The sequence below is a fragment of the Temnothorax curvispinosus genome, unplaced genomic scaffold (genome assembly GCF_003070985.1).
Source record: "Temnothorax curvispinosus isolate PA1 unplaced genomic scaffold, ASM307098v1 QBEX01002996.1, whole genome shotgun sequence".
Lineage (NCBI taxonomy): Eukaryota > Metazoa > Arthropoda > Insecta > Hymenoptera > Formicidae > Temnothorax > Temnothorax curvispinosus.
Window position 1 is genome coordinate 638400 of NW_020212776.1, and position 26854 is coordinate 665253.

Here is a 26854-nt window from a genome sequence, read left to right on the forward strand (position 1 = left end):
CTGAGTCGAATTAACCCGGGTGGTTGGCGATGCGCAAGTTTCGGGCGAATTGTTATCCCGCAGCCGTGAAACGTGAATCGCTCTCGTCGACCAGAGAACGGCGCGGCGGGTGTTGGCGCGGCGCGGCGCGGCGCGGCGGCGAGCAGCAGCAAGCCGGGAGGTAAATCTGGCGAAGGCGGTAATTAAATTAATTAGCTATCTCGAGGATGCAAGGATGTACCGTGCCGACCGAGAAAGCGGTCGCTCTGCCTCTCGCTCGCTCGTTTTCTCTTTAACGGTCTTAATTATCAGGGACTCTTCACCCCCTATCCGCGCGCCCCTTTTCTCTGTCTCTCTCTCTCTCTCCCTCTCTCCTTCTCTCTTGCTTCTCCTAGCTCGCTCCCCATCGCCCGTGTCTCTGTCCTTTTTCCGGCTATTTATTAGGTTTTTACTTATGGAGCCGGTTGCAGTGCAATCGTCCGATCTGGACCAGTGCGCGATCGAATTTTCCCATTATCGTCGACCTCCTCTGCCGGACGAAACTTTTGCCGGTCGGTCCCACGGCCGGCGGCGAGTAGGACGGCCCGGTTTCCGTGAAAGAAGCAAAGCACTCTGGGTAATTAGAAGCGGAATTATATTCCGCCGCGTCCTGTTTCAGTTTATAAACAAGGACTCTTAAATGAAGTTCCCCGGGAAGCTGGCCGCTTTAGTACTTCGGCCGATGCGTTCCCGCGTTTCGATCCTGAAACTCTGGACTTGCTCGCACGAGTTTCACCGAGCTTTTAACCCTTTCTTATGGCCAACATGCTAATAGAGACACATTTTTCTTTAAAGAAATACCTGAAAAAGTAATGCCAGAAGGGACTAGATACAAATTCGGAAAAGCGAGAAAAAAAAATTATATTTCTATTTTTTTATACACAAAAATAGTAAGCTGCATAGGTAATCATGATTTTCGTAACTGTCGTCTGTTTTTCATCGATCTAATTAGTAGCAAATCGCTAACAGCGTCGCTTAATCATTTAATCGAGCTAATGGTTCTTCCAAAGCGCTAGAAGAGCGCGTATTCCTGTTTCTCCCTCTATTAATTCCAACATTGAGCTAACTCAGCTTCACCTCGTCCGTCTATTTCGGATCATGCGGTTACGATTGTAGTGTAGATCAGCTTTGATCTATGTTTACACTTAGAAATACAATTTATAATCTCGAAGATCTCCTTCGATTTTCGTAAGGATATAGCACTGGAAAACTAACTCGTTTCTTTACAAATGATTGCATTGATTCAACTATTCGAAACGTCTTTATAGCTTTGCTAAATATATCGCTATCTGATTCGCATAATTGCCTGAAACGTGCAGTTTGCTTTCTCAGATTTTTTTCCAATCTCCTTATAACTTTTCTAATCGCCTCAGAAAAACGTCGCGGGATTTAAATCATTATTTTTTCCTTCGCCTCGTATTCATCTCAGCATTATATTACGTCGCACGCACGTCGGGACGTCGAAGAAACCGCCTAACGACGTACATTCATAATCGATCTCTCGCTCTTATGGGTACGTATACGCGTACGTACATACCTACGACACTCCCAAAGGTACCCTATCCCGATACGGCGCGCTACCCTCGCCGCACGACTGCGAAATTAGCGCCAAGCCCCTGCGCACGGGAGCTTTCCTCCCCGAGAGCTCCAACTTCCTAAGCTCGACCCAAGTTTGGTCCCTCGGTCGACGCGCCGCGCCGCGCCGCTCCGCTCCGGCTCCTCTTCCCATTGCTCCGTTCCGCTCCGCTCTCCTCGCTCGCGCGAGGCGCAGAGCGGAGGGATAGGAACACGCGTTTTAGTTTTTAATGATTATTGCGCCCAGCTATGGCCCAGGTAGGCAGGCATTACCCACGGCAGTCTCCCTTGCGCACATTTGCATATCTTTCCACCCGTTAGGAATTGCCTGCTGGTTGCTTTCGTCCGCTCCGAGCGGGCTACGTCTACTGGCGCTTTCGCTTCAACTTTTAAGCCCCTTTCCTTCTCCTCCTTGTTTCTCTCTCTTTCTTCCTCTTCTCTTCCTCTCTTTCTACCTTCTTTATTCACGGGGTGTTCTACAGAATTGTGCATGGATTGCGGATGTGGAATGCTGATTCTTGGACGAATTTTCGAATGAGATTTTTCTTGAACATTTGATTAAAAACTGTTCTCATTAACTTTCTAATATTCAACATTAAACATTCTGATAATGCTCTTGTGAATCTTGTATTAAAATTTTAATCAAACCATTTAATATTAACCCTTCAGATGCGATCGTACGCATGCAAAAATTGAAATGTTCGCGAAGTAAGTAAAATTTAAGTGAATAATCTACCAAGATTGTTACTAATTTACGTTAGTTATTTTGTACAGATTAACAACGAAATAATAAATTATTGCAAAATATTTTAGACGTGCAGCGCATTGCCATCTTTTATCTGTCGATATAATTCTAAAAGACTACAGTAATGCGACTTTTTGATCATAAGGCATGGTTTACGATTGTGAAAGTTTGATGGTAAAGTTCCGAAGTTTTTATTATTTCTGTACTTCGAAGTCTAATTCATGAGAATCAAAATTTTTAATATTGGATTGCTAACACCATCGTTTTCTCCTTTCACTGGCATGAGGGTTGAGAGACACCCTGTATAATCTTTATCCCTATCTCTTGTCTCTTACCTCTCGCTCGGAAACGGCGTTGGCGTCTCTCTTCGGAACATATCGCGAGCAACGCGACGTCTCGCTCGTGCTTTACGCGCGGCACCCGCACCAGTAATTTCTCTCTCGCTAGTCTTCGGCCACCCCTGCCGCCGCCACTTCCTCATCCCACTTTCTTCCTTTAATGGCACTTGGTTTTTGAGTGCATTAATTAACGTTTTGTGTCAGCCACCCCTTAATTAGACTGCTTTTGAAAAAATCAGTCAGTGAGTCAGTGCGTTCTCGAGATGGGAGGAGAGCGACTTTCTCTTACCGAGGGTTGAGCCGCTACGCGATTTGACGTTTATTATCCAGGCGGAACGTACGGCGAGTGCTAATTTTGCATTATTAATAATTTACGCGACTGTTGAATCGAGACTCTCCGCACAGAAAGAAACGGGGAACTCTGGCTCCTTCCCTCTGCAAAACGACGTGACATATCTCTGCTAAAAAAAAAAGAAAAAAAAAAACAACTCAAAACGCTCGGAACAAGACGCCAATCGTAAAACCATGCACGATTTGGCTGCTCCGCCATCAGATCTATCGCGTTATTTTCGCGAATACTTTCCTCCCTTGTCGGCACTCGCGCGCCATTAAATGCCGCGATCTTCATAGTTCGCGAATATCGCGCATTCCTTATCGCGCGGGCGGGTAGCTCCGTAACCTTCTCGTATCGAGCCCGCGGAGTCGGTGGTTTACACGTTATTTAGCAGACGCTCTCCCCAGTGTAAATCGGCGTCGGCGAAACTATTGACCCCGTCATCGCGGTGCACGCGCGACTTTGGTCTTCCATTTCCGCCGTTTCCCCATCGTTATTTCTCACCATCTCGGCTCGACGAACGCATCGTGCTCGTCGGCGCGAACGATCGGAAGGGAAACGACGCGCTTCTTAAAATCGTGCCCGGTGAACGCGCGCGTTTAGCAGCGCCGACGTTCGAGAGGAGGAGTTCGGATGCACGACGACAATAGTTCGCCATTGACGGCGAACGCTCCCCGCGCGGAGATCGTATCTGTATTTCATTAACATTATTCTCGGTACACTGTGCTGCTACTCCATTCTGCGCTACAGTATCCACGAAGAGACGAGGATGACCGAATTTGAAGAGATAAACGCACCGGAATGCATACAACTAGGGTTAGACAAGTTACGCGCAAAAAAGAAGAAGAAATTGAAAGCATTTGATAATAACTTTAGCATACATTTTTAGGAAACTTCCTCAGATTTCAAATTAAAATTTTTTTCATTAAAATTCATACATAAAATTTTATTCTATTAGATCCCTTTATTACTTCATTTCAAAAATTGCTGTTTGTCGCAATTTATCCCAATCTGTTGAATTTAATAATAGCATCAATTAACAGCATCAAATTCGTCGATAGTTGGTCATTATACTTCTTCGATGAACGTAATAAAATAAAATTAAAATAACGAGACGTTACTTTTGGAAATGAAGGGGAACGTAAAAGTAACGGGTTAAAAAAAGACAAAGAATCGCATCGGCGGTAGAAATCCGTGTATACGCGCGATAAAATGGCGCGAAAAGTGGAATAGGCGGCTCCGTTGGCACCGCAGAAGCGCGTTACGAAACGGCCCGGGAATTCAATAGCGACAAACTCTCTCGCGCGCGCGGATATTATTCGGCAGTAAAATTTTATTTCGTCGGCATTTATCGGCGGCATTTGGCAAAGCCGGGCTCGCACGGTGAGCCCAACATACGCGAGCGTCGTTATTTGATAACGACGAATTATTGTTACGAGAAAAAATGGACGCTGCCGTGCACCCCTTAACTTACGCCTGGCCCCCCCGAACCAGCTCGAGTGCGTTGATCACGTGCTATACGCGAAGGGGAGTCGCGTGCATATTTCACGAATTGGTAGATAAAAAATGATAACGCGCGTAAACAATTAACAGTTTCAAATAAAAACGAGAGAAAAAATAATCTTTGTATTAAAGCAGGAGGTTACTTTATAATCAATATTATACAAGTAAATCTTGTTACCAAAGTTTGAGAAAAATATTACATTTATTTAATAAATATTCTTCGTATACATCGAAATGTAGCGCTGTTTTTTTCGTAAATTGCCAGTGGTTCAAGAAATTCAGTAGTTAAACAAATGCAATCGATGTAAAGCGCAAGGAATAACGAAAAAAAAGACTTTTCGGGAGAGAAGAGATGGGGGGATGGTACCGGGTGCGTGGGTCTGATCCGGTGGACTATCGAGCTACTGTCCAAACGCTAATCTCTCAATATATTAGCGGATTTATATTTTCAGTATCGGCAGTCCTGCCTACCCCTTCGAGATATTTACGAAGAAACGCGCGACGAACGTTCGTTCCTCCCACCCCTCTCCCTGTCACAGTTTGCTCTGTCAGATTATCGTTTTTTCTCTTTTTATCGATATTCAGCAATTTTTACACTTTCAGAAATTAACAGACGCTCGAGAATGTTAGCGTCAACGTTGTGTGAAAGAACTCCAAATAACCGCTCGATCATTTTTGACATTTTAGCGTCACCTATCTATACTGATATATTAACACTTTGTTATACTAATTACGTGCCATAATTTTTCCATGCAATTAACTACATTTGAATCCGGTAATCAGTAACGCGCGTTCCATTGGCGACACTCAGCGTCGAGCTTTAATAAGCAGCGCCCGTCGCCTCGTTATGCTTTATTAACCATTTACGTTATCAGCCGGCCGACATTATATCACATTTTATCAGCTGCAAATATCGGTAATCGCTACGTTCCGGCTAAATTATCGCCCGCGTGTTCGATCAGCGATTCAATTCGGCGAGTCCCGAATTCGGCGTGATGAGCAACCAAAGCTCGGATATGACGCGACTTTTACGTTCGCGCTCCTCGCGCGCGCGCGCGCGTTAAGTTGTCTCGCGTTACGAGACGCATTACGAAAGGGTCGGCGGGAATAGGGTGGTGCGTGGCAGTTAACGTGCTCGATGAGTGGAGAACGGGGAACGAGGGCGGACGGAGGGGGGTTGTAGGTCTCGTGTAGATACGCGGATATATCCTGGCTGTGCCGATGGTGCTCGCTGCACCTGATCCTGGTCGGCGAAATTGATGATATAATCCTCCATAACTCAGGATTACCGAGGAGGCCCGGACGTACAGCCTCGCGTAGAGAAGGCGGGAGAAGGAGCGCGGTTCGCGACTTGCACACACCGTTGGTGTTACACGTCGGCCGGCCGGGCCGTACGAGCGGCGCAAACGAGATTGACCTGCACTACTTACTGTTACTGCACGAAAGAATTGCTTTCGCGCGGACACTACACGTATTAACTACCAAAAGACTGAAGTTAGTTCCCAAAACATGGATATTTATTAGATTATTACATTCATATGCGTGCGAAATGGCGAAGTAAAATTGTGAAACTCGCGGGAAAAAACTTTTTTTTTTTTCATTGATTTAACGCTTTTTTTATATCTCCGTGAGACGTATGTAGACTTTTGTTACTAATGGCTATTTCACCGACCTTCCCGAAATTCTCGTTAACGAATGCGAAATTGACGATCCGCCAATTTTTAATGGTTCGTTAAAAGTAGAAGTGATTTAACAATCGTTAGCGCTAACGGACGTCGCTGAATAAAAAAATTGCATTTACAGGTTTCATTCAACCCCGGTGATTCCATCGATCTTTTTCGAGACAGTTAATGTCCGTTAAACCTTCGATTAGCGCAGTTATTCAATAAACAGACTTAATATCTGGAAAAAAATTCTAAAATCTCCAAAATTTTGCAAGCTGTTTCTTAATATGCGAAAAAGAGAAGAGTTGCAATTACGCGAATTTTAGGTGTAAATACAAAATCTTAATTCCTAATGGCTATCTCACGGTACGCAACAACTGTACATTATATTTACATAGACGATTACATTCATGAGAATATAATACACTCAGTTGGTTTACTATAAATAAACCAACTAAGAATAAAAAATTATACAAAATAATTTAAATCTTTTACTATGTTTCAATATCTAATAAAAATTATTTTACATTTCTAAAGACTTGAATTATTCTTTTTCTTTATTTTGGTTATATAATGAGTAAGAATATAATTTAAAAATGATCGAAACAAGTAAACTGTTACTACAACTTGGCTTCAGTCTTTATAAATGATCGCCATCGAATATAACCGTGAATACTACGACCAAGTTTTATTTTCTTAAAAAGATATAAAGGTGTTCTATATTTTCGTAGCTCACGTGGCACGACCACAAAATAAAATTCCATTAATTCCTCGCGTCTCGATTCTCTAGGAAGAAATAATTTTTCATAGCAAAATTAAAGCGAGTTAGAAGATGGACTTTCACGTTAACAGTATAACTATCGACCGTTACAATCTTTCGATCTCGGCACTAAAAGTATCGACGATGATTCCAATTTTTAGAAATATCACAACGTTTCGAACTGAAGATTAGAGGCGATAATCGTTTAAAAGCCGCCGTAAAAAAACGCCGTTCATTTCCGGCGCAACAGCGAGCGTAAAGCACCGCCAGAAAAAAATCCGTTGCTCAAACAAGCGAAACGTCGAAATTTACAGCCTTACATTTCGGATAAAGGGTGGCCGTGGCAGCTTTAAGCAGATTTGCAGGTAGGCGGGCGAAAGAGGAAAAACAACGTCTGGTCTGATGCTGGAGAGCTGTCGCGTATAACGCGAACGTTAAAAAATTCATAAATACTACTCCTAGGTGCCATTGCGAATTGTCCGCGGCGGAAGAAAAAAAGGTACGAACGAGCGCGCGCTCGTCTTGCAGTCTGGAACGTCGCATAAATCGCATTTTACGAGATATATCCTGAATAGTGTACCAGTGCCTGGAAAAACGCGTTTGAAGATCGTCGCACGTATTTATGGGGCTGTTAGAATTATTCAGCGGATCGCTGGAAAACTATACGGGAGATTCTATGTCGGACCTAATAATCGGATAATTATAAATAATATTGCATAGATAGTATTGAATATTTATGTTGAAATTACATTATGTGTAATATTATACATATTAAATAGCTAATGTTACAGATAATTTGTATTATTAATCTGATAATTTATCGACGTATAACATTTTCAGCTTTCAAGATATATCACGTTATTCTCAACAAAATTGTATGGCCATCTTAAAAGTACCGAGATTAAGCTGTTTTCGTGAGAGCTCTAATTATATAATACTTATATAGAGCAATAATAAGCTACGCTTCGTTTTCTCTCGCGTGTGTTAATTCGATTCACTTTTGAGAATCCGCGGCTTTGCTCAATCGCGTGGGATTTTCTTTTTCCCCGCGTTTCTTCCCTCTTTTAAACATATACGGGCTGCTTTGCAAGCTCAATGAGAGTATGCAGAAATTAGAATGGGAAGAACGCTCGTCGCGATCCACGATCCTTGCCGCGAAGGGTACTCACGGCGTTCCCCTCGGGGTAGAACACAGGCGCAAAATGCAAAATTCCCCTCGGTTCTTGCCTGCCGTGCTTGATCTCGGCAGGAAAGCAGTGACAAAGTTGTCCCGATAATGTTTCTCGAGCTTCCTCCCCGCCCTCCCCTTTCACGGAGTGAAGTTCCGGCTCTCTAGTGCCACGCCTGGCACTCTTGCTCGGTATGTTAATTAACGGCATAAGCTTCCCTAGCCACGAGCTTGCGAGGAGGCCCTTTATATAACTAATTAGCACGGGCGGTATTCAGATTATTTACTTCATTTGGCTCGGCTTAACTCCATCCAACGACAGCGCACAACCCCCGCAGCACACCCCCTATCGTCGCACAGCACACCCTCCCTCCCTCCCTCCCTCCCCCTCGCCTCGTTCTACTATCACCATCCCGTTGCGCTCTAGCAGTTTACAATATCCTAAACGATCACCGAACACCGTAGCCGCCGGCGACGCGCTCAAATTTTAATTGTCCTCGTTTGCTCGCGTCGTCAAATTTCCAAATGACGCGACGAGTCACCCGATCGCACCGCTCGCGCACGGTATATATTACGTCTCCCGCATCCTTTTGCGTATCAATATCGCGGGTTGTACACGCGAGAATGTAATTCGTGCGCGTGTAAAAGAGAAAAATATAATCACTGCCCCGAATTAGAGTCAGAGGGAGGCTAGGATTAACCCAGGTGAACCCTCACCATCATCGATTACTGCGAATAATAAAATTACTTAATGACGGGATATGGATACAGGTGCAAAAAACGAGGGGCGATTTGGTAAAAAATTAATTAGTATTATAAAAGTTAATCTTTTTAGCTTGGGAGCAGCTCTCCCGGGTCGAACGGACTTTCCGGAGCGAATAAAATGTGGCGAATCTGGCGATTTATTGTAAGAACTGCACGTTAAGGTAGATATTGCGATATATTAATAGTTTGCTCGAGGAGCTCGTCTTCGCGATTATTCTTCTTTTTACGGGGCTTATTCCTGTATCTCATTCTCGCAAAGATTTTGTCTTTGTAATTATTGTTTTCCCAAGGATATGAGCGTTTCTGTTTACTGATGAGGTTTCGAAGATACGAAGACCGTGCAAATATCGGGAGCGACGCCGCGCCGCGGCGTCGCATTTTCGACGACGCTCGTGGCGAGAGCGCCGACGACGGAGCGGGGGAGGAGAGAGGATCGGGGAAGGAGGGGGGATCTGGGCTGTGGGTGGCCGTGCCGCGACGTCTCGCGACGGCGATGTCGTGCAAGATTTTTAATTAATCGATCGAGACGCGAGCGTTGTGCGAGCGCCGTCGTTTGCGGCGCGGCTGGTTCATTAGAGGCTCTTAATTAACTTGCGGCGCTCACGCGACTTCGCACAATGGATCGCGCGCACGTGCGTGTATCCGTAAGTCCGGGTGTATGTGTGTGTGTGTGTGTGTCTGCCTGAACACACACGTGTTTACGTGCACGCGCGTGGCCGTGCACGCGCGCACACCTACACGCGTCTCAAGCTTGCGCCATTCAATTACATGTTAATAATATACGCAGCGCGGAGTTACATTGGCTCGCTTCCACGCCGGAAACTCGCCGAATCGAATCCACTTTCACGTAAAATCGAGCCCGAGGTAATCTCGAAGCCGGCGAGTGTGCGCAGATCGATCGGTAATTACATATTCGCACGGTGAATGCTTCTTTATCGAGCGACAATGGAATTGATTCGCGACGGCCGCGTGCAATTAATTAGCGGTGACCGGCGGGCACCGGAGTGATTAGCACATACGCGGCTGACATTGCGCGTTCGCGACTATAATTGCGCGCTTGTGATACGCGCCGTGAAGAGCGGAAGTATTCTGATACATGCGCTCACGCGCCGAGCGAACCTTTGTGTTGGAATTACAGCATTTATGACAGCAGCGAGATGAACGAAAAACGCGAAGACGCTCGTGAGAAAACGTGTAAAAGGGGGAAGAGAAATGCAAATATATTTAACGCGCGATTATGGGATTGGCCTTTGTCGTAGAGCGATAAGCGGAGGTCGCGATCTCGGACTTTTATTTCTAATAACTCTCCGCTCGCGATAATATCTCGTTAACGTTTTATTACCCAACCGTCGCGTGATGTAACGAAAGTAACGTCGTTATCGCCGGTAGATCGCGAACTTCAATTCGCGAGCTCCGTAGGAAACGCTTCCTAGCGCGACACGTCGAGCACCAAAATCGTTGGATGCACGTGCGTAATCACTATAACGTTAACGAGGCGCGAACTTTCGCAGTTAGACGCCTCGACTTCTGTCGCCGTTGAACGATCGAACGACGCGACGACGCGAGTGACAAGCGGCGGCGGCGGCGGGAGGCGCGCCGCTCCTGTATGAAAGGCCGGATGAAAACGACCCCGAAACTGGTAGAAACTGGCAACATATGTTCAGACAGGGTCGCCGCGTGAATGCGCCGGCCATATATATCCGAGGACGACACCCACGAGCTGTTCCGGCGAGCTGGTTAACCGCACTCGTTAACCAGTTCGTTCCATAACGCGTTTACTCCATAATCTAAAATCCCGCACGCACCGAATTCGCCGCTCGAGGGTCGCGTGCGCGTCGCATTTCGCCAGCCATCGCGGGTTCTTACGATATTGAATAAATTGGAATAAAATAGGCCAGGAGAATACGACGAAGGGCGATGCTTGAATAATTTAACGCGATAAGAAAGAACGAATTTTTTGACATAGAATGATTTTACTTACTATCGCTTTTAGATACCGGTGTGTATTTCAATAGGAAGGGAGAGAGAGAAAGAGAGAAAGAGAGAGCAAAAGAGACCTATTATAATTTTAGTTTAAACGTTTTTATAGGCACGTAAAAAAAGGGCGAGAAACGAAGGTCGATATTGTCGAATCGGTTTACTGTCGGCTGAGTCGCTCGAAAGACTGGCTCAACAGCTCATAAAAGGGCGCGAGCGGGAAATATATGTCGACATTGAAAAGTTTGTCGAACAAGCCCGGCGACATGTTGCCAGGATAGCGCTATAACTTAACGCCGCCCTCGATATATGGGAAAGGACCTACCGGCGGGCGTCCCTTCTCCTTATCCTTATCCTATGACACCCGCTCCATCCAGCTCGCTTCCGCTTCCTCTCGCCCTACCATCGTCCCTTTGTACAGCGTGCCTACGAAACTCTACCTACTGGTCGCCCGACACCTTCGGTTATGTGCGAACAGAAACGGGGAAAATATGGCAGCGCGATTTACGGCTCCGCCTAAACGCAGAGCCCTCGAAAGTGCCGATTTTCGCGAACGCACTTGCGACCCTGAGACATTACCTCGCCATCGACCGTTTTTTTTCTTAATATCGCTTTTTTCCTTAAACTTGTTGCCTACGCTATATATACAATTTATAGTGTACATATTATATTTTATGAGAAATTTGAAACAATTCCAGAGTTTAGCGAATTTTGATATGCACTTTTAAAATTGCTGACAACCAGCTTGTTTTTTATCCAAAATTCTTGTTTTTTAAATTTTGGTATTAAATATCTCGTTTATTTTTTCATTTTAGCCACTATATTATATTAATTTCTATCAATCAGAGACAGTAAATGTAGTCCTAATATAAATGCAAGGAAATCGTGCTGTTTTATTTGCATTGCTAATTCATACTTCATTCTCTGTAAGTAGATATGTCATATGTCAAAGGGAGACGTTAATATTTTTTACTTTCAGAATTCTAAAAAAGAGGAAAATTTCCGAATCTATTTTTTATTCTCTAACGGATCTACTCGTGAAACTTTTAGGTGCAATTTTCGAAAAGTGAAGCAATGGAAATAAAAATGGAAAATGACCTAGTTCTTTCAGGGAGCAAAGTGTCATCGTTCGCAAGAAATGCCAGCAGCCATAAAAATATACATCACGACAGGCAAATGGCGTCTATTGTAACTGCCCCGTCACGCAAATCCGCGTATAACACGCGTCAAACAATTAAAAAATGTTCCACTTTCGCGGCGCTTTTCAACCCGTTTAGATTATCCGCACTCGCGAGAGCTAGACAAACGAATGCCGCATAGTTCTTTCTATGCCGAGGGGGGAAGGGTGAGCCGCACGTTCAACACTGAAAACGAGTATACCCGGTGTACGTGCAGCCCTGGCGGTGGTTGTTGGCTGGGGTCGGTGCAATTAGGGGTATTAATTAGCGGGTACTTCATACCGCCCCCTTTCCGCTTCGCTCCCCCTCTCTCACCGCTCTTCCGCTTCTCCCGTTCTCATCCCTGAATCAGCCAGCCTCCCTCATCCTCTTCGCCCTCTCCGTCCTTCTCATTCCCGCCGACGAGCGTGTCTCTTTCTCCCGTGCCTGCTCTAAAGTGCACCCACCGCGCCACCGGTGGGCCAATACGAACAAGAGGCATACATAGCTAATTACACGGTTTTATGTCATCGGGCGCAGGGTTGGTATAGAAACACCCCGAGAAACTTGTGACGTCAGCGAGAGAAGCGCGGGCGCGGGAGTACGCGGCGCAAGGGGGTGGCGCCGTCGTTGTGCGCCGCGCGGCGGGATCGAAGATTTAGTTATTATCCTTTTTTACCGCTTTCATCCGCGCGAGTACCACAAGCGCGGGGGTAATTAGCCGCGGTGGAAATATCCCGCGCGGCAGCGAAACTACATGTGCACGTCGATATGCCGAGAAAGTTCCGACGCATCGCAACGACGATAGCGATTTTTATCTTGGATTTATTAATTTGATAGAAAAATAATAGGAACATACAAAGTGTAAATTTAACAGTAGAGTTTTTTGAATAATATGCAGTTGATTTCCCCGTTGTGAGAATGCCGCGAGGTCATCGTTTACTGCAACTTTTCGATTTCCATATATATCTTTGTAATCGAGGCTCGGAGGAAAGTTTTATAAAGATAAAACCGTGTTGCTGGCAGTAGCTGAGAAACGTGATTTTGTTATCCATACTTCATTGGCGAACAATAGGAGAAACGGTCGGCGACGAGTTCCAAGATATTCTACTCGCTTTATTTACGCGGCGATATCCGTTAGAGAAGACCGCAAAGCCGCTATCATGGGGGTGGTTAACGTCGGCGGCAGGGGGTTAGATATTCATGTATTTAAATTTATTTATTGGCAGGATTTTTGCTCTCGAGGGCGACGGTGGGCGGAAAGCTGGACTGAGCCTTCACCCCTTTCGAGTTTCCTCCCCCCCCTGCCGCCTTCCGTCGTCCTCCTCTCGCCATACAGTCGGCTGTTAAACCTTCGATGCTCTACAACCCCTTCTGGGTAATTTTCCCGCTTAAAGAGATCTCGGCCAATTACACGGGCTGTCCGACGGGCGCTGAATTTTAATCGAAATGGAAGAAAGTAGAGACCCTCCTTGCCGGCTCTTTACGCGCCCCTATTCCCTCCCGATCTCGCGGAGGAGGAGGAGGAGGGTGTCTAACGAGTAGTGTGGCGAAACCGCAACGCGTGCACATGCACAATACACGCGCGCAACTTTGTGGCGGTGCGATTTCGATCGTCGCCGACGTTCAACGTTCCCGGCATCCAGGGGTGGGAAACGCGAAAGAAATTCTTCCGCTTCGCAATTAAGTGGTTGGAAGATTCGATGCGTCATTCTGTAATCAGCGTAAATCACGGGGAACTGGTCTTGAGGATTTCATTCGGCATTATTAGGGAATGACTGCGCACCAAAATTGCATGACATACACTCGCGTGATGCATTTCTTGAATTACAAACACTAAATTAAGATTTGTTGTTTTTTGCCGTGCCTTCTCTTAGCATAACAGAAGTAACGCAACGCCAATATATAATAAAATCATTTTTTAATGTAAAATTAACAGTACTATAAGTAAAAGAGAAACACATGATGTACAATAATAATAATTAAATTTCAGAAATCTTTTACATGTTATTAAAAATTATACACATCATAGTCTAGAAAAAGGGGTGAGTTTCAAGAAATTCTCGGAGACGGATTCCTCTCCATCGTGGCACGGGTGCTGCCATGTCGCGGAGGCGTAATAAACTAGCTAGGCTCCCTCTTACCACCCTCCCGCAACCCCTCTAATCAATTTCCTAAAGTATCCACATACGATCACGATATCATTCCCAAGATTGGAACGTACGTTCCTCGTTTATCTGATAAATCAGTAAATAAAAAATAATTACTTGTATTATTGATTGTATCAGAAAGATGATACTCCGAATGGCACGCGTCTCCAACATCCCCTTTCGCATTTCAAAATTAAAACATGGAACAATATTTAATATCCCTTTCTTTCTACCGTTTGCACCTCCTCGAATGGAAATGTTAAAAGCACATATGACTTAGGAACTAACATATTAGTAAAGTTCCCTTCATACGTGCGTATACACATGTACTCGCACGATTCGCGTGATTGCGCCTTTTGTCGACGGCTTTGTGCCGAAGAAAGCTAATAAGTATCGAGAAACACGAGTCGAAGTAACTTTTAAGAACTCCGCCGAGAGAGACCGGGGGTGGCTCCCTCCGGGCTCGCTGCGGCCCGCAAGGGTGACGAGGGGCAGGAGGGAGAATTGCGCGGCGGGAGGGTTGCCATACTTTATGAACAGGCTTCACATAAATTGTCGCGGCTCTTTAAGAAATTGGAAAAAGGCGCGAGTGCCTTGCGTGGAACAGCTTGCGCCGAGAGAACGGACTGAGAACTTTTTCAACTACCGTCGGACACTAACTAGAAGGGGATTGGCGAGACGAATGAGCGAGCGGGCATACGCCGCGCGCGGTGCGTGCGTGCGTGCGTGCGTAGGATTGAACGGAGAGAAATGGATACTCAAAGAAGAAGCAATTGAAGAGCTTACTCTTCCATGCCATCTCTAATCTATATTTTACAAATGGAAATAATATGTTACATACATAGAAAACTTTACAAAAATCTCCATTTGTTTAAAATACGGATTTAAAAACAAGGTTTATGAATAATCAACGCTTCAAAATTTTGTTTTATATTTATGGGATATATGATTATTTGTTAACTGTTTCTTTTTTTTTAATACAAACAGTCGGAAAACTATAATAACTGTGATAGAATAATGAATAGAAATCTTTTAATAATAAAAATGTCTTATGTGATTATCGCGTTTTGTAAAAGAAATTATATACTATTTATAAAATAGTAGATATGCAAATGTATTGGCTTTGAGGCTAAATTTTAGTATCTTTAAAACACACATTCTCCGAGTTTGGCAATTTTATCTTATTTGGCAACCATTTTACCTTACTTTTAATCTTAGAAAATCGAATGCAGAAAACTTTTGATTAATATTCTCTTTGTATATATATACAAGCCGTAGGGATTTTCGCTGGAGTGACAACGAGATCAGGGCAAGAAGGGCGATTCGAAGGAAGAAGGATGTGTATACCTGTGGGACACATTTTCCGGGTAGGTAATCTTCGTTCGAACGCGAGATATTACATTTGAATAAATGTCGCCGCCGATAATATAACCGGTGCCGATCGCAAATACGATCGCGAAATACCTGTCGCGCGGCGTGACGCCCCGTGGGAAATATTTGCTAATATCGATCATATCGTCATTAATGGCTTGTCGCGCGGTGGTTCCCCGCGTTACCCAACTCGCAACGCCAACCCTAACTGCTACCTGCCGTCTTTGTTCAGCGTGGCGTCCCGCGAGTTCGCGATAGTATTAATCGAATTATTCCGTAGACGGGCTGTTCTCCTCCCACACTTATCTTTACTCGCGATCGTGACAATGCACCCGCAGACGCAGATTTCGCCTCACGCGAGTTCGATTTTGCCAGTAGTTCAACATGATATTGTATGCAGTTGAATATGAAATTTTTCTATAGTTTGAATGTGTTTCATCGTGCTCTCAGAGTCATCAGTTAAGCAAAGCTTCAAGATTTTTACAGAAGAGAAAAGTTCGAAACGTAAAAATTTCACTGAATATAAAAGATAAATTAAATACATGTGTTTAATTGCAAATTAATATAGGCATGCATATATTAACGTCTTATAGTATATATATTAGCAATAGAAATATTTTTGTTGATTAATCGTGTAACACACAACAAAATATTTATTGAATACATTTGGTCTATATAAAAGCTATAGAAATATAAATATAAATAAATAATATTTTCCTATAGATGACATCGTTGCATTTTGCTAATTAATAAGCGGTTCGACAAAATAAAATATTGTAAAACAGGAAAATTGGATTTGTTTCACGAAGTGTGACAAAATTGCACAAGGGTTGAAGGGAAAGCGGGAGGGTCCGCGTCAGCCAGGGTGTCCGGTAAGGTGCAACAGCAACCGTCTATAATAATAATGTATATCGTTTGGAACGAGAGGGCAGACGAGGAAAAGGGGAGTAAATCGGAATTTATCCCGAACGCGGGCGCGCGCGGTCGCGACCGTATCTCGTCGGACTCACCCCCCTGTGGCCACTCGACGCGTCCGCCGGTGTTTACCGCAATTATTAAATGTAAACTCATATTTCGTAATTGCCAAATATTGGCGGTCCGATCGTTCGGCTGCGGCCCGATGCGCCTCATGCGGGGCTGGTTGCAAGAGGCGTCGTCGGCGAGGGGGCGGGAAACGGCGGAGAGAGGGGCACTGTTGCTCGCATCGTTTCATCCCTTCTCGAATAACAATCCTACCCCTCCTCGCCGCGACCCTCGAAATGAATTAAGCCTCGGCGAATCGATAAATGAACGTTGGGTACACGCGACACGCACCGAAAAATCTACATCAGACGTAAACGGATTGTTTGATCCATCCGATATATGACGCTTCTAATAAATCGCCGCGTTATTGCATGTACGGTGTACAGTGGAGAGAATCAGAATATCATGAGGTGATATATTATAGCGGTCTCGCGTAGCTAGATGCGTTATCTGCCTCGCATTTCGTTCGAAGAAGCTTAACACGGTTCATATATAATATAAAACAATATAATATAAAATAAAAATAGATACGCTTATCTCTCTATCGAGGATTAAAGAGAGTTCTCAAGTTTAATTCGCAAATTGTCTACTTAAAATTTTGTAAAGAATACCGATTATATAAAACGCAACGGAGAACTTGTGACGAGATATCAGGGTCGATTTAAAAAAAGCGATTCTCGGATAACGGGTCGGGGCGGAAAGGGGTGGAAAGCCGGCGGTCCGGCGATACCGTGGAGGGTTGTCAACGGGAGAGCGGCGTCAGCTTGTGTAACTATCGGTAATTAATCAGAATCATCCCCGCATATCGTGTCCGTCGGACGAGAGCGGGCGAAGGCGCTTCGGCGTGGTGGTGGCCGGTGGTGATGGTGGTGGTGGTGCCTACCACCACGAGAGGGTAGTTAACCGGTGACGTCACGCCCGTGGCGACATCTGGACCGGCACTAACCGCGCCGAGCCGCGTTGTCCGTCCGAAGCGGCGGACACTGGACACCGTACACCGTCCCGGCACTAACTCCCCGGATCCGGATCAAAATTACCCTGCGCGCCCGCCGCGGTGAGGCCGCACGCCGCGCCGGCTGGCACCAATTAATTTCGCATTCGGCACGTTCTGCGCTTCGGCTTTCCCGCCGCGCCGGTCGCGAACCGGTCGCGACATGACTGCCGCTTCGGGATGGACCCCGAGTTTTGAACAGGAGACCCCGTTCCAAGTAATCGGGAATATTGAAAAGCTTGAAATTTGAAAACGAATCTTCTCCCCGTTAATATCGATAAATCGTTGAGCGATAAAGCAATTTAAATTGCGCATTTACTAGAATGCGATTTTAATCGTCGCAGATTCGTTTTAAATTTCCACGGAAAATTAATTATAATCTTTTATTGGGATTGCGATTGAAAGAAATAAGTTAAGTAATTGCAGTCGCTCGCGAAAGTTATAATGTGCTCGGAAATATTAATTTAAACCCGAGCAAGAATGCAACTACGGATTCACCGACGGTCGCTCTTTGAGCGGCGAACAAATTCGGGAACGTCCCTCCATTCTCGTGGCTATCAATTGCGACTAATCCTTCGGCAAAGCCGCCGAGAAACTCTTGTCCAGTGTGCTCTCTGTAGCGATTGCGAGCGCTCGCGACGTGTAATCTGACATTCATCCACGGTAGTGTCAATCGCGTCAACGTCATTTGTAACTCAACGTTCATAGAAATCCGCGCGCGTCCGATGATCGTCGCATATCGATATTCTCCGGAAGGCCGGCTTTTCGGTAGGACAATTAAAACTCGTGCGACTCGGTAGCTTGGTCATGTATATTAGATACCCAATTCCAGCGGTAATCCAGCTATAAATATCTCTGAATTATATTTTCTACCAGGTCCGAGGGCATCGCGCCACGGACGATTTGTCCTAAAAGGGTGGAGGAGGGACGAAGGACGGCGCCGTGCGGTGTCTGTTTACCCGTCAATCGTGCGATTAAATTGGATCGCCGGTATTATCTTTTAATCCCGACGCGACGGTAGAATGGCGCGGCTTCCGAAAAATCGGTATAAAATTTCGCATTGCGCACTGCCCGGCCGTCGGGGTTATAGTCTCGCAACCGGAGACTGAAACAATTTGAAAACGCGGCACGTCAGTACTTTATTTCACGCTGTAAACTCGATTTCCCGTTTTGTACTAGTCATCAATCATCTTCCTTGAACACATAGAGTGCGCGTTACATGTCGTTTTTGTTACAAATTTTTCAGTCGCACTTCAAAATTAATCTTTGTCTAACGGAAACTTCAATTAATTAACAGCTCTTGAATAGAATCATCGAAAATGTGGGACTCCTCTCAAACTCAACTTCAAAAGAGAACGTAAATGACGAAATCACATTTCTCAATTAATTTTTAAAATCACCTTTTCTTTAATACAATTTCAATTAGATTGATAAAAAGATTTAATAATGATAAACGGAAAATGAGGTGCGATAAATGATTTACTTCGACTACTTTCGTTGAAAACAAAATTATCCTAAATTTATTGTTATATCCTAAGTAATAATGTATGTAAATTTATATAAATTTAAACTTATAACGTATGTAATAATTAAAGTTTTTCCTCGAGTTCTTCCAACATCTGTGTTTCCTGAAAAAATATATAAACTGAGAACGTGTTGAAAGTAAAAGGTAGAGAAGCATAAAAAATCATTTGTCAAAAATAATGCTCAAAAATCAAATCGAAATATAATTCTTTCGGAAGGAGTGCTTTGTCTTGCGTTCTTACGAGGTGTCGCGCGATATCGAGCCGCGCATTTCTTGTCGCGGCTTTCAGTAGTTTATCTTCCATCGTTATCGCGTAACGAGGGGCACTTCCCTCCCATCTTTCCTCTCTTTCTCTCCCACTCGTTCGCGAGGGCGGTCGGTAACGGCTAATCCAATCCTATTTACATCGCGGAACTGTCGCGGCAGCATTGACGCGCGCGGAAATAAATCCCGACACGACTACTAACACGAACGCTCGCGCGCGTCCACCACGCGCTGCGCCGCGCCGAGGGCGCGTGTAAATCCCGGGCTTTCTCTCGGAACAAATCGAATGTCGGTCGATGTAAATGAATTCCGCTCTAATTGCAATTATGCGACACGAATGCGCATAAACGTTCGCGTTATGCGATAAATGACACGTCACTCAGAGGCCGGCGCGGAGAGCGGCGCCCGCGCTCGCCCGCTCTCTCACGTCATTGCGAATTTATGAAATGGCGATCGTTATATCCGTATCGGGCCCTCTCGAAACCGTTCGCGTTATAATTGCAATTAATCAATAATTGACGTCATATAATTGGGCGGCCGCCGAGACGACGGACCGTTAAACATTCACGTACCGGCGTCTAGTGGATGGCATACCGAAATGAGCCTTCCTAGACCCTCAATTTTGCACAAGACGCCGCTCGATCGTTAACGAATGTGACATTCTAAATTTAGACAAAAGATTATTACAACTACTTACATAATAATAAATATATTTTTCGTGTTTTTATCGCTGTCTATCTTGATGCACGTGTATTTGAGTCTCATTATTATATACGTATTCAGATTCGAGAATAAATCAATAGTTTTGTTGCGATAAAGAGATATAAAATTTATCATCATGAGCTAATTAGCAACGTAATGGATTAAAATTATTAGTATATTACTTCGCTGATTGATATTGATTATGTAATATTTTTAATTTCTTTAAAAAATATATCCATTTCACGGTCGTAATCGTGAGATACAATTTCAAGCATATTTATACAATATTTAAAGATTATCTTTAAATATTTGGCGAACGCAAGTATATATAATAAATTCCTGTATTGTCGTGTATAATTATTGCGTTGAGTAGTGTCGTTGTGTTATATTAAATTAATTAATGGGTCAATAAACTCTATATCAATAGGTTTCTAGCACGGGTCATCAAACTGAAATTCGTGATGAGAACATCTTTGAATCGATGGAACGTCGACCTCGAAAATCCGAGCCATAATCGATAATACATCGCGTTAGGCAGTTTCAACGCAAATACCACCTTGCCGAGAGTGAATGGATAAAATTGGCGAGTACACCGATCGGTAGATATACCATGTAAATACGCGATGGGGATCACCCTTGTCCCCCGAATCAAATTCCTGGCCGACTCGCCAAGCTGTTTAGCCAGTCCGATTTATTTATCGGCCGGCTGTAATTAGACTTTCGCTTTATCGCGGATTCGTGGCCTCGCGTCAGATATCCATGAACCGTCCGCATTTGTTAACGACCGAACAAACATCGCACAAGTATCCGAACCTGTTCGAATGCTCCGGCGTGAATTTCGTTTTGATAAATCGGCCGTTCGCACTTTCTCTCTCCCTCCGTTCTTTTGAAGTCCTCTCGCCATCTTTCTCTGTATATGTAATGTATACACATATGTGTGTGTATACATATAATACGTATAATATATATATATATGTTTTTTGGTGGTACACGCTTTGAGATCTTCCACCTGTTGCTAAAAAAGAAAACTATTTTGTACCACCATTGCAATCAATATTTGCACTTTTTCTTAGGCTAATATAGTCATTTTCCAACAGAACTTGAAACAATATTTCCTGTATTTTGTAGAGAGTATATGGATATATGTGTGTATACATATATGCATACCATACGTATGTATGAAAAAATAGAAACTTTAGTAGGTAAACGTTTCGAGTATATATCGTTTTCACCTATTTCATAAACCACATTTTATATTGAAAATTTCATTGGAAATTTTCATTCTTTGCCTTTCTTATTTTTCTAGTTAAGAAACTATAAATAGCTAAACTAACTATTTCAAGATTTACACAATTAAAGTTTTACAAATAATATATTGGCTAATTTTCCTAATACAGTAAACTGCCTAATATACTAAATATTTTAAACATGAAAAAAATTATAACTATAACGTAATAAATTACACAACTTTCACTTTTCAATGTGTATTTTATATATCGGTCTTTCCAGAAAATGTTTCACTTGAAAAACGCTTGAGCTCTCACAGCTATGCCGCGATGTCCGATTTGACACTGCCGTTACTACTTGACGTTTTAATCCCCGCGTTCGCCGCATGATTTCCTCCGCGGTAACGAACACTCGAGTGCCGCCATTCCATCGCCTCGAAAGAGCACGCCCGTTCGTGCGGAAGAAGCCAGTTCGCAAGTTCGAGACTCGGACGGGAGAACAGTTCTCGCGCTCGTTACGAGATTAAGGAAAAAGCTCCGAGCCACGAGGGGGTGGCGAGGTGGCGACCGGGGCACCCGGGGCCCACCCATGGAGACGTGCCCCCTTTCAGGGTGTCCTATCACCGACCCGAGCTTATTCCGCCCCTCAAGCTCGGGCCACACCCGCAATCATGCGCAGTTTCCACCCATCGGCCAATGAAAGCGCCCGCCGAGCTTGCAAGCTCGCCGCTCCGGCTCCGGCTTTCGTGCCCGAGCCACTCCGACCAAACACCACGTGGCACGCGTCCGAGTTGCACGTGCATTCGCGGAGCTGCGAGAGCCCGGTGCGCGCGCGAGAACGGGCGCTTGCGAGAGAGCTTGCGAGGAGTCGGAGCGACGGTGTTCTCGCCGGGGAGAGCGGAGAGCGTGTCTCTCCTCATCGCGGAGAATCCCCGTTTCCTTTTCACGCGAGCTCCTTGAACAGCTTCTTTCTGTACCGCGGTCTCTCGACTACTCCGTTACTCCCTTGCTCTTTCGCCCTCCCTCTCGGTTTCTTATCTTTCTCTCTTCTTCTCCTCGGATCCCTCTTTATACTTTTCGACGCGTTTTATATAAATGATCAATTGACTCACTGTCATATTGTCATATTGTACCGTTGTGACGTGAGATTTAACTGTGCTTCGATAAACCCGCTGAGATCGACTCTTTCATCTTCACTGAGAGTCAAGAGCTATTGGCAAGACCAGATTTCAACGAGTGACGGACGAGGTAATTATAAAATTATTTTACTTAATATTATTTCACATCAAAGCATTACGCTTTCATACAATAGAAAATTGAATAAAAACATTTTTGTGTCTTTTAATCTGCATTTCATTGTGCGTAATCAAAGATATGCGTATTAAACATAATTTCTCATAGCTGTCAATGATAATTAACATTCATATATTAAGGATAAAATATTTTTAAAAGCAAACGCACATGTGCATGAATAACAGAACAAATACATTAGCTTGAAATTTTAATATTTTTTGTACAATAATAGAAATATCATACGTGACAAAAATGATTAAAAATAAGATACACTAAATGTTTAATTAACTTTTGGAAACTTCTAGTACATAACATCCTAGTATTCCTTTAGATGTCTGTAAAACTTTAATAGTAATATCATAATAATTATGCAAAAATTTTGAAAGATATTGTTTTTTTATGTTATATTATAATTTACTGATTATTGATTATTTTGCTAAATAAAGAAAAAGTTATGAGAAATTAAACAGAATGTTTTACAAAATCTACTTGGTTCGCACAATGAGTAATAATATAAGTAGCATTATATGTGAAATGTATTTGTAAGTTACATAAAAATCTTTATATAAAAATGTAACATGCAAATGAGATTTTAGAATATAATACGGTACATGTAAGAAAGTTTGACGTATAATAGGCGTCGATGTCGGCTTGAAGCCGATATTCAACAGTTGGTCCTTCTTTTATCTTTGAAACTTAACCCTCGATGCTACCGCCCTTCAAACAGGCACCCTCTGTTCGTACATCCTGAGAGAAGCATTTCTTGAGGGTGTAACGAAAGTATTTAAAAAAGTTTCAGGGAATTTTCTGCGTAAAACAAGGCGAAAATATATTCTGAATAATGAAACGAAATAACGAATAGATAATATCTGAATTTTCCCTTTCATACCTGAAAAGAGAGAGTGATCTTAAATTCTTTTTATATTAGAAAGAGAATTATAGTTTATAATATCTAATAATTTACATGTTTACGATATTGAGTTTAATTAATAAAAAATAGTTATTTATTCGATAGAGGAAAAGAGATTTTATTTTATAATTAATGTTCTTGCTTTCTTAGAGTCAATAATGTTCAAGAATTGTAACGAGTCAATTTATTTTTGTATAATTGTTTCAATTTAATGTTGCGCTGTGAAAAAAAGGAAATATTTAGAAAATTATTATAAGATTAGCAAAAATTGTATAAAATTAGAAACGCGTTTGTTCTAGTGAAGATATCTAAGAAAATCATTTCTTGCATTACAATAGTATTTAATTAAAGATTGTAAACTTGCAAAATTCACTTGTAATTAAACGGAAAGTATGATTTTAGACCCCTTAAGTTTTAGAGAAATCTTCTATTTTTTATCGTTTATAACTCAAACTACTGATTTTTGCCAATGTTTGTAAAAAAAAAAGCTAGTGGTTGGTTAACCGAGAAAGTGGATAAAATTTCAATTTATAAATTTAAGACATGTACACGGCACTCTACACACTAAGAGGACTTTGTACGTTTTGTATGTTTCCTAACGAAATTACCAAATAATCGTTTTATTAATGACGAAATTTTGAAATTCATTATCTTGCTTCATGGTATACGAACACGATATCCCGCATGGTAAACGAGCCAATTCCCAAAAACACCAATCCACCAGTTCGACGATGTTCTTTCTTCGTTCGGTTGGGAGCGAAGGAATTCGTGGACTCGGTGCAATAGGTGCGGCCATAGGTGTAACATATTTATGTTGTGAACCGGCCGAGTGCGAGCAATAAATAGCGGAGGCGTGGGAAGGGTAAAAGAGAGAGAGACGAAACGCGTGTAGAGGGGTAGTTCGTCGAGGCGCGGGGGGAGGGAGGCCAGAGCGATTACGTTTCCCAAACCCCTCGCTCTCTCGCGCGACCGAGTCACCGGCACCACCATCCACCACCGTTTTGCTCCCTACAACCCCCGCGCGAATCCCCAGCCCCACCCGCCCCCCGCGTCTCCACGCGCGCCTCGTCCCACCGGACCCTTTACGGCGTTCGAACAACCCTATTCGTTTGTTTCCAACCCGTATGTGCGCGTACACGGAGGTATGCAATTTCGGTGTCGGGAATGCGCGTTACCGGACGAACGACCGATCCGCATATTGCGTATCAGTGTTGGCGCTCTTACAGAAAAAAGAAAAGATCATTGCCCCTTCGGAAAATCGGCAAAATGTAAAGTAAACTTCAGAATTAATGGACGAGAGAATGCCTTGTAAAAACGCGGTTCTTAAAAATGATAGTCGACATAAACGACGACTACTTACATCGTGCTGCAAGCATTTGATATATCATAAACATCCTATTGGGATTACATAAAAGTTTAATAGATAAAAGTCAAATTATATGATAGATTCTCTCGCAGCTCGAGTCGATTTTCACAGTTTCGTGATGTTATTTCACAGATTTTTTAAGGATATGCGGTAAACACGGACTAAAAGCACTCCAGATACGACAGTGTTTTAAAAGCTGAGATATGCGACATTCAATACGAATGTGCCGATACGGTATTTCGTATTAGCGCCCCTATTACTCTTCCGCTATTACGGTTACCAAGCGACGTAACGTTCTCCGGTAACGAAGCACACGAGTGCATACGGGCACGCCGACACGCGGACATATCGGAACGCAGACTCGTGGATCCGAATCCGGGCGGCATGCTCGCGCAGTTATGCTGAAAATCTTGACTGGAGGACCCTTTCGCATACCGATCGCCCGGGCCAATCCGATCGAGGATATGCATCTGTATATAGGCACGCCGATCGGAGACGCGCCTAGTCGGCCAGTCGGGTAACCAAATGATGCATATCTCTCCTCGATCCGTCGTGTCCCGAATGTCTCGACATGTTGCACGCTCCCGCTTCGCAGGAACGAGGGGAGGATGGAGGGTGAGAGCCATAGGATCCGTCTCTCCGTCTACGTGGGTGGGCGAAACTAGCTCGAAAGCCGGGTGGAGGACCAGCTCGGGGAGGGCCAGCGTATGGTTGCGATGAGGTCGAGAGCTTGCGGCCGGATGCCAGTCTGACCATGTCTCTACCGGTGCGTTACTTGCGAGCTCGTCAACCTCTCGCTCCTAGACGCATCCTCGCCAGAATCCGAGCAATGCGGCTCAAGAGTCCGCGCCCGCGCCCGCGCCGGCGCTGCAGCTGCACTCTAGGATGCAGCTCTCGGCTGCTCGGCAGACCGGGCGCGATTCTCGACGGGGATTGGCCGGTCGAATATCACCGAGACGGGGCATTGGGGTGGTCTTCAGTGGCTGCCGGTATGCGTGTAATAGGGGGATCTTCGCCGTGGTATCGAAGGAAAATTGCAATTCCCCATAGACAGAAACGATAATGCAGAAAAGTCTCATTTATATCTCGATTTTTTAATTTTTTTTCCGTTCAGGAGTTCTCCTCCTCTCTTAGCGATATTCAATGTGTGATATATCGAATGTGAGAATAAATACTGTATGTTAAATTGTATTTAAAATAAATATGAAACTAGAGAGAAATGTAGATTTATATAGGTTGATTTTATAAATTTCGCATTTAGCGGTTTAAATTCTGGTCAACGATGCTTTAAAATTCAATGTTATACATCAAATTCGTTGTTATAATTGTGAAATTTGCATTGCCCATTGTGCATTACATTAATAATTGGGTCGACTCCGTTTAAGCTTTTAATCAAGCACTGACAAAATGTGCGCGCGTTGCGTCGATCGCCGGCCGTATTCCCTCTCGCTCGATGTGACGAAGGCGCGTCGAATGCGGCTTTTGCAAATGAATTTTTCGGGGCACGCCATCGTTCCGCGTTGATACGTTTGCATCGCGGTGATTTCGCAGGGCACCGAGCTATATAACGCGCGAGGGGCCGCGGGTAACGAAATTCCCCCGATGCGTGCATCTCACGCATTCCGCAGCGAGATTGCGCAAAAATCGAGCGAAACAAACGCAACTAATTTAACTGCTTTCGAACAATTAATCCGAAGCATTTAATTTAATTGCGCCGCAGCCCGTCGAGTCCGGCCAGCGGCAGTCGAAACAACGACCGGCGCAAAACCCGGGACGGAATTTTCGGCTCGACGCGATGGCTCGAATTCTTTGGCGCGTGTAAAACAAAATAAAAACATTTGACAGTCGAAAGTTGATCCGGAGAAAGAGCGCGATTGTTGCAACATCGACATTTCATACGATCTGTTTAGTAAAAAATGTCTCATCGAACATTTTAATAGGCATATATTATACATACTTTCTTTCTCCTTATCTCCCCGTTTTATATATATATATATATATATATATATATATATATATATATATATAT

General features: G+C 43.9%; 2 protein-coding genes across 2 annotated transcripts in view; one reads left to right on the forward strand and one right to left on the reverse strand.

The window, feature by feature from the left end:
* LOC112452145 overlaps positions 1–26854 on the reverse strand; it is a 200304-nt gene that overhangs the window by 81500 nt on the left and 91950 nt on the right. The window lies entirely within an intron of this gene.
* LOC112452142 (LIM domain only protein 3-like) overlaps positions 21987–26854 on the forward strand; it is a 77388-nt gene continuing 72520 nt past the window's right edge. The window contains exon 1 of the mRNA XM_025012215.1: positions 21987–22504. The gene's annotated coding sequence lies outside the window, so the exon portion shown is untranslated. The remainder of the gene's footprint in view (positions 22505–26854) is intronic.